Source organism: Eumetopias jubatus, unplaced genomic scaffold, assembly GCF_037043125.1.
Source record: "Eumetopias jubatus isolate StellerSeaLion01/CBP00866 unplaced genomic scaffold, mEumJub1_p1.0 scaffold_17, whole genome shotgun sequence".
Lineage (NCBI taxonomy): Eukaryota > Metazoa > Chordata > Mammalia > Carnivora > Otariidae > Eumetopias > Eumetopias jubatus.
Window position 1 is genome coordinate 87,602,775 of NW_028274823.1, and position 14,234 is coordinate 87,617,008.

Genomic DNA, 14,234 nt, shown 5'->3' on the forward strand with positions numbered 1-14,234 from the left:
AATAATAAGTCTGGCCTACAGTTATTTTTTTAAAAGATGATGGTCCAACACAATACAAATGTTAGAGGCTAAATGCAATAGTATTGTTTTCTGCTTACACTATAACTTCAACTTAAATTAAGTCTATTCCTTTTCACATGATAAGTTGGATAATAATTTAAAAGGGGAGATGTCCATCTATTGGTTTTACGTAAAGTTCTTGGACATACTGCAGGAACATGTAATGTGGTTGGTTTATGATTTGGGACTGTCACACCATGATGTTCCAAGCTTTGTAACCATAGCATAATCAGATATATCCAATATTGTTCCTGATAATAGATCTGACTTACCATTGAATTAATTAAAGGGAAGAAAGATGGTAAAATTCAATGTTTAAAACATATCTTTCCATTAGTGTGTTCCTTGTTTTGTTTTGTTTTTCATGATGTATTGAGTTGTCCCACAGAAACCACCAGATTCACTGGGGCTAAAGATTGCTCCATCATAAAAAGTACTCCTAATTCATAAATCAATAAGGCTGCCATTTTCATCATTCCCTCCAAAGATGTCTGTGATTAAGCAGGAACGAAGGAGAGGGAGGAGGTGCCGAAGGCCTGGTGTAGAGACTGTACCACAGGGCTGACGGGGAGCAGTCCTGTGTGTGTCACTCAGCTCGTCTTCTGGAACCTTGCACAGTGACTTGTGAGAAAGGCCTGGCCGTAAGAACAGAGGGGAAAGAGGCATCAAAGAACTGGGTCTTTAGGCCTGTACACAGAAGGACACACACAATAAGGGAAGATAGTTCCCTTCTTAGCAACATCATATCTAGAACTGGGCAAAAGAACAGTTCTTCCAAATCCAGAGACAGTGAAGACCCATACTGCCCATGAGTGGGGCCAAAAGCCACCTCAGTCAAAATCTCTTCACAGACAGTGAGTGGATCCTGGTGTGAGTATAAGGAACAAGTGGCAAACACGTGAGCTGAGAAAAAATGAGTCAAAACCACTTGCAAGCACACGTGAGATACTTCGGCTATGCCCTTGAATTTGGAAGGACAAATGTGCTTGTGACATTTCTGGCTAATTTTGTTCGAGGGTGGTGAGCTGTGAACTTCCAGTGTTACAAGCCAGTAATATGAATCCTGTAAGGTGTGGCCAGGAGACCAAAAAAGGCACTGAATCACTGGGAACTGAGGTGATGAGCAGGAAAGCGTGTAGAAGAAAGACAAAAGCCAACTTCTCTTGGCTTGTTTGCTCAGTAATTTGCTTATCCTCTAGGTGGCACATCCATCCCTACATCATTCTCAGGCCCATGACTCAAAACGGAGCATCGTACTGTCCATCGACAGATGAATGGATAAAGAAGATGTGGTATATATACACAATGGAATATTATGTAGCCATCAAAAATGAGATCTTGCCATTTGCCACAACGTGGATGGAACTGGAGGGTGTTATGCTGAGCAAATTAAGTCAATCAGAGAAAGACATGTATCACATGACCTCACTGATATGAGGAATTCTTAATCTCAGGAAACAAACTGAGGGTTGCTGGAGTGGTGGGGGGTGGGAGGGATGGGGTGGCTGGGTGATAGACATTGGGGAGGGTATGTGCTATGGTGAGCACTGTGAATTGTGTAAGACTGTTGAATCACAGATCTGTACTTCTGAAACAAATAATGCAATATATGTTAAAAAAAAGAAGAAGATAGTAGGAAGGGAAAAACGAAGGGGGGGAAATCGGAGGGGGAGACGAACCATGAGAGATGATGGACTCTGAAAAACAGACTGAGGGTTCTAGAGGGGAGGGGGGTGGGGGGATGGGTTGGCCTGGTGATGGGTATTAAAGAGGGCACATCCTGCATGGAGCACTGGGTGTTATGAACAAACAATGAATCATGGAACACTACATCAAGAACTCATGATGTAATGTATGGTGATTAACATAACAATAAAAAATTTAAAAATAAAGAATTAAAGTAAAAAAAGTACTAATGATGTGATGTATGGTGACTAACATAACATAATAAAATAAAATAAAATACAGAAAATACAAAAATAAAAATCATAAAATAGCAAAAAAAAAAGGAGGATCTTAAACTTCTGAATAAATCTAGCTGATTTTTTTCCTAAGCATTTGCCTTGACTGCTGAATCTGAAAATAAAATCATCCTATAGTTCTAAGTTCTTGTTACAGATCTATTCAGTTAGATCCTCCACTTCCCCAAACTAATTATCAGAAGCCAGAAAATTCAGCCTGATGATTTAGCATGTATTATGGTTAATTTTTGAATTCAGCAAATTATCTCATCCTTTGAGAAGAAACAATTTCATCTAAGAGAGAATGTTCTCAAGTGGCTCTTTCAGTCTCTGTGCCTGGATGACTCTTGTGCTTCTTATCATCACCACCAGAGTAGTCAAATATCTGCAGGAATATAGTTTTTTTTTTTTTCTCTTTTTTTTTATTTATTTTTTTTAATTTTTTTATTGTTATGTTAATCACCATATATTACATCATTAGTTTTTGGTGCAGTGTTCCATGATTCATTGTTTGTTCATAACACCCAGTGCTCCATGCAGAACGTGCCCTCCTCAATACCCATCACCAGGCTAACCCATCCCCCTACCCCCTCCCCTCTAGAACCCTCAGTTTGTTTTTCAGAGTCCATCATCTCTCATGGTTCGTCTCCCCCTCCGACTTACTCCCCTTCATTCTTCCCCTCCTGCTATCTTCTTCTTTTTCTTTTTTCTTAAAATATGTTGCATTATTTGTTTCAGAAGTACAGATCTGTGATTCAACAGTCTTGCACAATTCACAGCGCTCACCATAGCACATACCCTCCCCAATGTCTATCACCCAGCCACCCCATCCCTCCCACCACCAACCACTCCAGTAACACTCAGTTTCTTTCCTGAGATTAAGAATTCCTCATATCAGTGAGGTCATGTGATACATGTCTTTCTCTGATTGACTTATTTCACTCAGCATAACACCCTCCAGTTCCATCCACGTCATTGCAAATGGCAAGATCTCATTCCTTTTGATGGCTGCATAATATTCCATTGTGTATATATACCACATCTTCTTTATCCATTCATCTGTCGATGGGCATCTTGGCTCTTTCCACAGTTTGGCTATTGTGGACATTGCTGCTATAGTTTATTTTATACATTGTACATGGATAGAGATTGAAAAATAAATCTGTGTCACACACGTATCTTTATTGGATATTATGACAATATCCATTACTATTCAGGAGACACTCTTCAGGAGATAGGACAAGTAAGCAAAGCATAAATAGACCATAAATTCTGAAGGGCTAGATAGTGAGTAAATATAAGTCATGAAGTAGAATAATAGGAGTGAAAAGAGGAGAAAAGTAGTGATCATTTTTTTAAAACACCCCAACAAGGATTTAGAAAATTATGATTGTAAATGTTTAGGAGATTCTCCCCCATACTGATTTCTGATTTACATTAAGTGAAATAAGAGTGTATTTTCCTATACTCTATCCTCAGATTAAAAGCTGATAAGGGCGCCTGGGTGGCTCAGTCGGTGAAGCGTCTGCCTTCAGCTCAGGTCATGACCCCAGCGTCCTGGGACTGAGCCCCGCATCAGGCTCCCGGCTCAGGGCGGAGTCTGCTTCTCCTCTGCTCATGCTCTCTCTGTCTCTCTTTCTCTCAAATAAATAAACAAAATCTTAAAAAAAAAAAATTCCTCTTGCTGGGGCCAACAGTGGCTGTGTTCTGAAAGTCTCAGCACTGCCACTTCTCCATCAGGATTTTCTCTTGCAAGCTGAAGAGAAACAATCCTTTCAACAGAAAAGATTCTGCTTTTAACTAAGCTCTCCAACCATCTCTGTCCCTGCCAGGGTTTGAAGGATTGTTGTGGAGAGTTCTTATTTTCTGCAGCACAATTCCATTTCATTCATATCCAAGATCCCATTATGCGGTCTCCTTAAGAATTTGGTCCCATTTTATTTAATTTAACAAACTAATTTTTTATGTTGCTACATATTGCAATATTGTAAGTAAGCATGCAAAATATACAGTGACTTCTGCTTTGTGTAGTGCCTTTCTTTTGCAAGATTTTATTCTATGGTTTTCTAGAAACCTGACATAAAAGTCAAAGGAAAAAAAAGACTTTCTCTGCTTTGAAAGTTGGTAGGCAAACTGTAACTTTACTGCCTAAAGTTGCAGAAAGCAGGCCAATTCTTTGAGTTAATTTGACAAAAGCCAGTTATTCCAATGGCTAAATTATCAAAAGATAGTTTTCTGAATGAACTCTTCTTGTTTTTTTCTCCTGATGAAAGCTTTCTCTATCACCTCAGCTCCCATCAGATTTGTCAGCAAGAGCATGGTGGAGAAACAAACTGAAGAAAATCTTTAAAAGCTATCTATAGTTGAAAATGAATGTTCTACAACTAAAACAGTATAGAAACCTCAAAAGCTGTTAAAACCAGGCAATGTAATTTGAATTGCCTGGAGTTGTATTTAAAAAGTTGAAACAAAACAAAACAAACAAACAAACAAACAAAAAACCAAGCACATTTAGCTAATTGGTCTTTGGGAAAAATTGTCCAGTCACGGAACTAGATTTTGGTCAAGTGAATTCTGCCAATAAAACGAGATGGGGCCTGAGCTGTAAGGAACAGAGAGAAAGCTGAGGATCCACAGGCTGACACGGGGTGGCTGGAAAGTGATAGTCAAGGAGCTTCCCTGAGAGACTCTTCATTCACTTCATTCACTAAAGTTCTTAGTAATGAACTTTAATAAATAAAAGGCTTCTTTGTTGGCTGCTCTTTGTGAATACGTTCACAGTTCATAACTTATCTGAAATAGAGTATTTCATTATTTCTGGAGCCAGGAAGAGTCTCCCAGGGAGTCAAGTGGAGGCAGAGGGAAGCACTGAGTCCTCTCAGCTGAGAAGCATTAGACCCGGTGACCGACACCACAGCTCAGTTCCTTTATCCTGATCTCTGAGCTTGTTCATCTCCCTTCCCACCTCCCCACTTGACTTTTCATTTGCACTGCCAGCACAAGGTCTCAAGCCCCCGTGAGCTAATCAGCAGAGTGACCTCCACAGCCCTCACAACCACAGCGCTTACCCCGCTGCTTCCCTGGTCTCACGGACCGCCCCGTGGGCACAGTGTTAACAAGCAAGCCAACAAAGAAGAAGGCTGAAGAATCACTGCAGGCAGATCGCATCATAATCTCTAGATCAGACACCAGCAGGACTGGTTTTTTTTTTTTAAAAAAAGATCATCTCATGATTGTAGAGTGGAGTCCTGGCTGGGAACCACTGGATACACTGGGTGTTTGTCCAACTTCATGTGCATGTGTATTACCCGAGCATTTGGTTAAAAAACATGATCTGCTACAACCGGCCTGAGATGGAGCCTGGAATTGTGTCTTATTCTAACCAGCTCTTGGGGAATACCGATGCTAACACAAGTGAATACAGAACTCAAACTCTCATCTTAAGTCTTTCACTCAGTAGGTTCTCCCCTCCCCCTCGATCTCCTCCCCCTCGAGTGAATGCCTTCCCTCTGTGCAGATTATGACCTCAGCATGACCCTGGATCACCTCTGCTCTTCTCCATGGGCCATCCTGGGAGCCTCTGCACACCTTCTCATAATGTCCCCAGCCATCCCACCTCCCTGGGCTGGAGAAAAATTTCTCCACCTCTGCGGACCCGAAGGATGGGTGCCGTGGTTGTCACGCATTTCAGTAAAGTGTGCATTCCAGTATGAGTGGACATATCTTAGCTGGAGCATTAGTTTGCTCTCCTGTAGACAGCCACATGCTCAACAGCAGCTTAAAAAGTTGCTCCAAGAACACTCAACTAGATCTCAGCCAAGAGGGTCACTTTGGTCCCAAGGTTTTCCTTCTTAGGATCAGAAAGTGTGAATCAAATAGGTCCTTCTGTTTATTCTCTTCATTTTCTTCTTCTCTCTATATATTCTTTTCTTTACGTATCTCCTAAGCAATGTTGAAAAATATAATCCATACCGATTTTATGACATGAATTTTTAAAACTTCATCCAAGTATACTTGCCATTATTTGCATTCATCTATTTACTTCACTCCATACTTTTAGAATTCAGATTTCTCTCTCTTGACATGCATATTTCAGTGAATGCTATGGGGAACTGGATCCTTGGATCAGAACAAAAAATGCACTGTCTTACTGTGAAGGACATGCACTCAAAGGGCCAGTCTTTGTTTTCTTAGTAATGAAATTTAATAAATAAAGGCTTCTTTGTTGGCTGCTCTTTGTGAATATGTTCACAGTTCATAACTTATCTGAAAAAGAGTATTTCATTATTTCTGACTTATTAGGGATTAATCTGCATTTAATGAAGATTGATTATGAAATTTTTTCTACTTTCACAAATATTGATTAGTACAGGTATTTTTCACTCTGTATGTCTGGGATTCACCTGGTACATTAATTCATTAATGACTCCTCCTAAAGCTAATCACAGAATAAATCATCTGGGACTGTCAAAGATACTTTGCACATACCAGCCATACATTATCCTCATGTTTAACTTAGGATTTCCTAAAATTGCATATTTACATGCATTTAATTGTTTTGCTGGTATCACTTATATATTCAACAAATTGTTCATGATTATCAATTAAATGCTCAGAGGAAGGAGGAAGGGTAAAAAATAATGAGAGAGAAAAGTTCAACATAAAATAGTGCATTATTTCAGAAATTTTAATTGCATAGGATATTTTATTCCATTAAAAAATGAACTGGGAAAAAAATTAACTGGGAACATATTTTTAACCTCAGCTTCTCAGTCTCCAACGACCCAAACGATGTGCTTTTAACTGATTAAGGCACAGGCATTTAACTACTGAAAGTGTTTAACTACTACCGATTTGCTAGTTTGAAAAAGAGACAGATTCCAAATGAAGATCAGGTATGCTGGGTATAAGGAACAGAGCTGTAATTCTCTAGACGTGTGAACATATGAATTTGTTTAATGCCTTCACTGGATTTTCTCATCTGAAAATGGAAACCTAGTATCTGTGCTAGTTCCATGACCGATGAAAAGATTTGAAATGATTTATAAGCCAAGACATCAGTATATATGTGTAAATACAAAAGTGTTCTTTAATTATGAAAACAGTATCAAAACATTTAGCATTCCCATAAAAATGTTTGAAGATATCTGACATTTTCGTGGAGGTCCTATGGTGTGAGCCTACTTTGTTATCTAGATGTAGTGATGTTCATGTGGTGGGATTCCAGACAGTTCTTACCCTCTAGTATGGAGAATAATGATCCTATCACCCCAGCTATCCGTCCATATCTACATTCATCCATTTATGAAATAAACGTCTACTGAGCAACCATCTGTGCACCAGGCTTTTTGGTATCCCTTTGGGTACAAGAAAAAAATGGTGACATAGTCTCTGCTTTTAGGAACTGTACTTGAGGAGACAGGTAGACAGATGGGTCTGAAAAACGTATGAAATATGCTGACGTAGGGATAGAGTGTCTGCTGGGAACATGGAGAGTCAAATAAATGACCCAGTCACTAGGTAGGACAGAATGCTCAGAAAGTCAGTAATTTCCAGTTTTCCCCACAGAACTTTTTTTACAGCATATACTGCAAGAACAAAACTAACAGATTTAAGGTTTACTCTCTCCCTCTTTCACTGGGAAATGAAAGGGAATGAGAGCAAACGCTTGGATAACATACGAACAAGATAAATAACTCAGTGTTGGAACTCCAACTTGGAATAAAGATTTCTGTATTTTAGCCAAATAAGAAGGGATGAAAGCGATATCAACACTGAGTACCTCCAACATCTCAGGCACCTCCTTTACTATATCACCTTATTGTAAACCTTGTGACATATTGAATTAAATATCATTACACTTGTTTTATTGTGGGGAAATCTGAAGCGTGGCAAGATGAAGTTGCCTAAACTAAAACAAAAGAAAAAAACCCATAACTTTCTGATTCCAAATCCAAACATTTATCTGGTCTTCAAGTAAAACACTGTATACACATCACATCCCCCTCACCAAATATGTGTGAGATAGAGAGATGTGGTAGAGCTCATCAATCCATGCCATGGGTCTCAGGACCCATACACAGCGTCTTGCATGTCAATCAATCACAGTTCTAACAAGCAAAAGTCTTTTTATCCAATGGTTTAAAAAAAAAAAACAATGATTTTACCTCCCTTTTGGTTATTTAGTTCTGATAGGTAGAAAGCATGCCATAGGCAAGGGTAGCAAGGGCAGCAAGGGCAGAGGTTATTTATTTATGGATTAAGCATTTTCACTTGCCTTAGTGAGCAAATCTATCCACCAGGTTTATTTATCAACTATGGACACAGCAGGTGTCCCCACTCTGAGCTAGGAACCCTCAAACAACTGCAAGCTGTAGAGGACAAAGGGGACTAACAACAAGGAAAAGGGAAAGGCTCTTTTTACAATTGATATTTCAGTGTAAAAATATGACCACAACTTGGGTAGGAAACGGAGAACAATGTAGGAGTCATAGTATCTGCAGACAGAGTCAGAGTAAAGCCACATGAGCCAGGAGAAAACGGACCTGTGCCCTGAAAGTGATTCAAGACCCACAGCTGGACCACTTAACATGCTATTTGAACAAAGAAAATATGGATTTTTGCCACTCTTCAACTACCTAATAAGCAGATTTAGTCTCGAAATAGATTATTTTTCTGTTTACTATATAATCAGTGTGTGGTCTGACAAATGATTTCCTGCAGTGACTTTAGGATGAGATAAACTGCCTCTTAAAACCTAATGCTTTAATGATAACCACTCTGGTTTGGGCAAGGAAATTAATTCTTAGTAGTATTTTACATGATTTTTCATTAAATTTTTTTCTTCCATTTTTTAAACTTGGGGTAAGTTATATAACCAAGATGACTAAGATTCAGCTGAAACTAATGAAAGTGTAACTAGTGTAGTTTTTAAGCAACAGCATTAGGTACTCAAATGTGCTTCCAGAAAGAAACCGTATTCAAGAATTTATCCTGGGCGCCTGGGCGGCTCAGTGGGTTGAGCGTCTGACTCTTGGTTTTGACTCGGGTCATGATCTCAGGGTCCTGGGATTGAGCCCCGCATTGGGGTCCATGCTCCCCGTGGAATCTGCTTGGGTCAGGCCCACTGACACTGCCCCCCACCCTGCTCTCTCTCCCTCAAATAAAAAAAAGACTTTATTTTTTCCAATGCCTTAAAAAATGTTTTCAGAAAAAAATCGAAATTGGTTTCTGAAGGCAGTAAAGTGAGTAATATTTACCCAGTGACAGGGAAAAAAGTTTTCCAAACATTCTCAAACCCATTTTCCAAATAATTCTAGGTACTTCTGTGTTCATGATTGCAGTTACACTGCTTGTCATCTCAAAGTAATGGAAAGTTGTAGTGTTCTGAACTCCAGAATTGGATCATTTTAAAGATGAAAGAGTCTTACGAAAGAATACTGTTTAAAGACATCTCTTGGGGGGCACCTGAGTGGCTCAGTCAGTTAAGCATCTTCCTTCAGCTCAGGTCATGATCCCGGGGCCCTAGGATCGAGCCCCACATCAGGCTCCTTGGTCAGCAGGGAGTATGCTTCTCCCTCTCCTGCTCCCCCTGTTCGTGTTCTATCTCTTTCTCTCTCTCTCATTCTCTGTCAAATAAATAAATAGAAAAAATATTTAGAAAAAGATATCTCTTGTTTGTACGATCTTGAAGATATAAATCAAAATCAAAGTATTAAACATAATCCAATTTTTCAACAAAGCTGTTTTGGAAATGAACAGATTATCATATACTCTATCTTTTAGCATATCAGATATATTACAAGAAATAAACTTCTCCCGTAGAAACACTCTACAACTTTTATGTGAATAATAGGAAAGTTATTTATTTATTTATTTGTTTGTTTGTTTGTTTATTTATTTATATCTGTATGTCTTTTAGCAAATGCATTCATTAACTTGGTGCAGAGTGGATGTTTAAAGAGAAATGTTCCTCTGCTATACTGGAGAATCTGTTGGTAAATCTTTAACACAAACTCATCGAATTCTACTGGTGAATGATATTTTTTATTGCTTTAGATAATTTCAGAAGGATTATTAATTCATTTAAATCATAAAATACCAGAACCTGAAAAAAGTGTTGGAGAGAAATGGTAGAGGACACCTATGGTAACTTCTAGTTAAACTTCTAGTTTATATGCCTCTATCACCAGATCATCTTTTGGCCACATTTTCATCACCAGAAATTCATGGCACTGTTCCAGTCTCATTCCATTTTTAGTTACTTCCAATATGAACTTTCTTCTCCATGGAGGTAAGACTGAGTCCTGCAGCTCTCCCCTGTTCGTCCTCATGATATAGTTCAGAAGGCACTGAAGGTCAAAATTTCATTGTTAACTGAGTGCTCCAAATTTGACAACTGTTACATCTTTAATGCTTCTCTAACCCTGAGAAATTATTTTTCCCCAAAGTTTTGTTTGCCTGTCATTTATTCAAAATATAAAGATATGTGGACTGATAATAAGAAGCAGGTGGAAGGTGACAATGGCAAAACAAAGATTGAAAAAGGCATCCACAGAACGTGTCTGCTGTGTCCATGGAGAGAGGCTGAAGTGGCCCACCTCAGGCCCGCAGCACCGCGGCGCCAGGATGGTGAGGATGTTGCCTTCGTTAGTCTGGGTCACTTTCTGTGTCATGAGCAAAGGGAAGGTGCAGGCCAGCCGGGCCACTCTTACTCTGACAGCTTCAGCAGCAAAGAGGATAAAACAGCTTCTCAAAGATAAGCATGAACATGTAGGTCTGAATGTTGGTGTCCAAATCAGGGGCTGTAATAGCCTTTCTCATACTCTAGAATAGACTCTAGAACATGCTCCAGAACATACTCTAGAATAGACAAGGACAGAAGGAGGTTCTGATGGAGAAGGTGTTCAAGATGGAGCACCAGCCAACAGATGGAGGTATGGAACAAGGATTCCCTTGATCTGCAGGGCAGAACAGCTCTGAGCCAATGGCATCAAAAGCTGTGAAGTTGTCCTTTGGCAATGTGTCTGCTATGATGTGACAATTATCAGCCCACTGAAGGCAGTTTAAGAAAAGCATCAACAGATGGTGCACTCCACTGACCCAGATGAAATTCTTCATGAGGACTCTGGGCAGAAACGTTTTATCAGGTTGCTGAGCAGAACAGTGTCCCTCCTCTGTGGCTTCCATCTTTGGGAGACGGGCTCCTTGCTTTTGGCATTCCATCCTAGTGTTGCTGCCTCCACCAAGCAAACCAGAAACGAGCAAAGATCTCCCCTGAAGCTCACAACAGGAATTAGAGAATAAAATCCCAGCCTAATGTTCCTCAACGGGGATACTAATCCAACTAGAGAAGGTACAGCAGCAGAGACTCCCAGATGTTTGCTGCCAGAATGCTATGCATTTGTTGGGAATTTTAATACACAGAGGAAGAAGTCAAATCTTCTAAAAACTCACGATATTTCACCTAGCGAAGCACAGGAAATGCTTAATCAAAACCTGAATGCATGTCATTTACCAGTGGAACTGATGTGAGGGAAGAAGACCCCCAGATTGTTTGCATGTGTGAGCTGGTTAGAAAACAAGAGGAGAGACCAGAATCTATGACAGAACCTCCACACGGCACCTTGTTGACCAGCTCATTCTGTCCAGTGGAGAGACTCTCCAGATCCCAGCAGAGGCTCTTTCAGGGTGGGATTCCTCCTGCTGCATACACATTTTCTTAGGAGATTCTCATCGATCACTCCAACTCTTTGTCACCAGTCCCCAGACAGGAGAACACTCAGAACACCAACATATCACATGGGCTGGGCATTTCCAGGATCATGTCCGAAAACGTTATCTTTGACGACAGACTTGCTAAGTACTTCTTGGTTGATCCAGAAAAATGATTCATAGATCTAAGGGATCTGGAATGGCGATCTTACAAGGGGATGGTGAAATGTTTAAGCACAGATTCGCTCATAAACCTAAAATACAACGAGAAGAGATGCGTGGGGAGCCAGCAGACGCCTGATGTTATTTCTCCCCCTCTAGTTCATAGGTCTTTAGTCATTCATCCTCAAGTTGGTTAATCAAAAAATGCAACTTCTTCTTAAATAAAAGATATAGTTTATTAAAATCTTAGATGTAGATTTTGCTTTTGAGAGCACTGAATTTATACGTGTAAAGTAAAGAAGCAGAGGAACCATGGGACATAGGAACTGAGTCTATACAAAATTCATGTAAAATTGTCCAAATTTAAGCCATTCATATGGAGAAAAACATTCAAATTGATCTGCTTGTATAAGATCAGGTTTGGATGTGTGAAACCGTCTGGACCAAGGCTGAGGCCAAACGCAGGTCATATGAAAAGTAAGGTTATATATGAAGGAGAACCACCAAGCAAGAATAGCTCTTTAAAACATTTTAAGCATATGCAGAAGTGTATTATCATAAAAATACTTGGTAAATTCAAAGAATTAGCCCCTAAGGATATAGAGATCAATCTGAGAACTTAAAAATAATGTTAACTGCTCAAAGACAAGAGGAAGGAAGTAGCATTTATGGAACAAGAACAGGTAGACTTGAAAAAGAACAAATTGGAAAACTTGAAAGTGAAAAACGTAAAATAATAATCATAGTAACCCTCAAGAAATCTCGATGGTACACTGGGTGTATCTTAAGAGAGAGGATTATTAATGAGTTGAAGGATAGCACTGAGGGAGAAGTTTCTAAATGATAACACAATAAGACTAAGGGGGGAATTATGAAAGGAGTTAAGGGTCCTGGAGGGTAGAATGAGAAGCTCAGAACTATATGCAGTGGAAGTTGCAGAAGAAAATAGAAGGAATGGAAAAAAGATGATGCTTGCAAGCAAAATGCCTGGTAATTTTCCAGAAATGAAGGGAATGAAAGCTTGAAATGAAAAACCTCACTGAATGATTAGCAAGAAAATAACAATAACCCTCTACTGAGAAACATCATAGCGTAACCGCAGAAGAGTAAGCAAGAAAGGAAAACACAGCCTACAAAAGAGAGAAGATGGATTTCATAGAAAGAAATGAGAAATCGACAGTGGAGCTTCCATTAACAATAGAGGTCACAGGTGATGGTTTCATACACCCAAAATGCTGAAGGAAAACATCCGGAGACCTGGAATTCACTAGCCAGCCAGACTCTCTTTAAAGAGCAACGTTAAAATAAATACATTTTAACACATGTAAGAGCCAAAATAGTTTACCACCCACAATCCCCTACTGAAAACATCACTAACAAAGCATGTACTTCAGAAAGAACCGAGAGAGGGTTCAAGGAATAATGGATTGTGTTTGATTACATGTAATAGATGCCTGGATGCCGGTACCTAAAAGACATCAAGTTAAAAAAAGTAATAAAAGACATAAAGTTTTGTTCCTTGCATCCAACAAGAAGTGTAGATGTCTACAGAGGGGGTGGTGCAGAATCGTGTCCTTTGGCATCCATTGTCGTTTGTATCTCTGGTGTCTGGAACACTTCTTGACCTATAATCAATACTTGGGGTTATTTGTGGAGTGAATGAGCAAATGAATAAAATAATCCCAGGTAAAAGTAAATAAATAAATAAAATAAAAGGGCATCGACATTGGACATTTGACAGAGGCAGATGTAAATTCCAAAATTAAAGATAAAAGTTGATTTCATAATCGTACTATCAGAAAGATATGCTTAGGGTGCCTGTGTGGCTCAGTTGGTTAAGTGACTGCCTTTGGCTCAGGTCATGATCCTGGAGTCCCGGGATCGAGTCCCACATCGGGCTCCCTGCTCAGCGGGGAGTCTGCTTCTCCCTCTGACCCTCTTCCCTCTCATGCTCTCTATCTCTCATTCTCTCTCTCTCAAATAAATAAATAAAATCTTTAAAAAAAAAAGAAAGATATCCTTAATAAAATCTGCATTAAAGTTTGGTCTGCACTTACAACATGATATAAATATTAACAAAGCTAATCCCTTTGAAGATAAGAAGAGTAATGATAAAAAAAGATGGTTGCTAAAATCAAAACTATGGTAATTGAAGGAGGTGGAGTAATAATGTAATTGTCTGATTCTAAATCCTTAACACCATGGGTGTAAAGGTGAGCCTTGATCCTGCAGTGGGGAGACCCACGGCCCACCCCCAACCCCCACTTTTCTCTGCTGTAAATGTCACAGAGCTCTAAAATTAATACTACCAGCATGTGAAAATTCTTTGAAAATTTG

The 14,234-nt window shown here is 39.4% G+C and overlaps 1 pseudogene; it reads left to right on the forward strand.

The window, feature by feature from the left end:
• Window positions 1-11,339: 11,339 nt before the first annotated feature.
• On the forward strand, window positions 11,340-12,094 carry LOC148162233 (uncharacterized; annotated as a pseudogene).
• The last annotated feature ends 2,140 nt before the right edge of the window (window positions 12,095-14,234 follow it).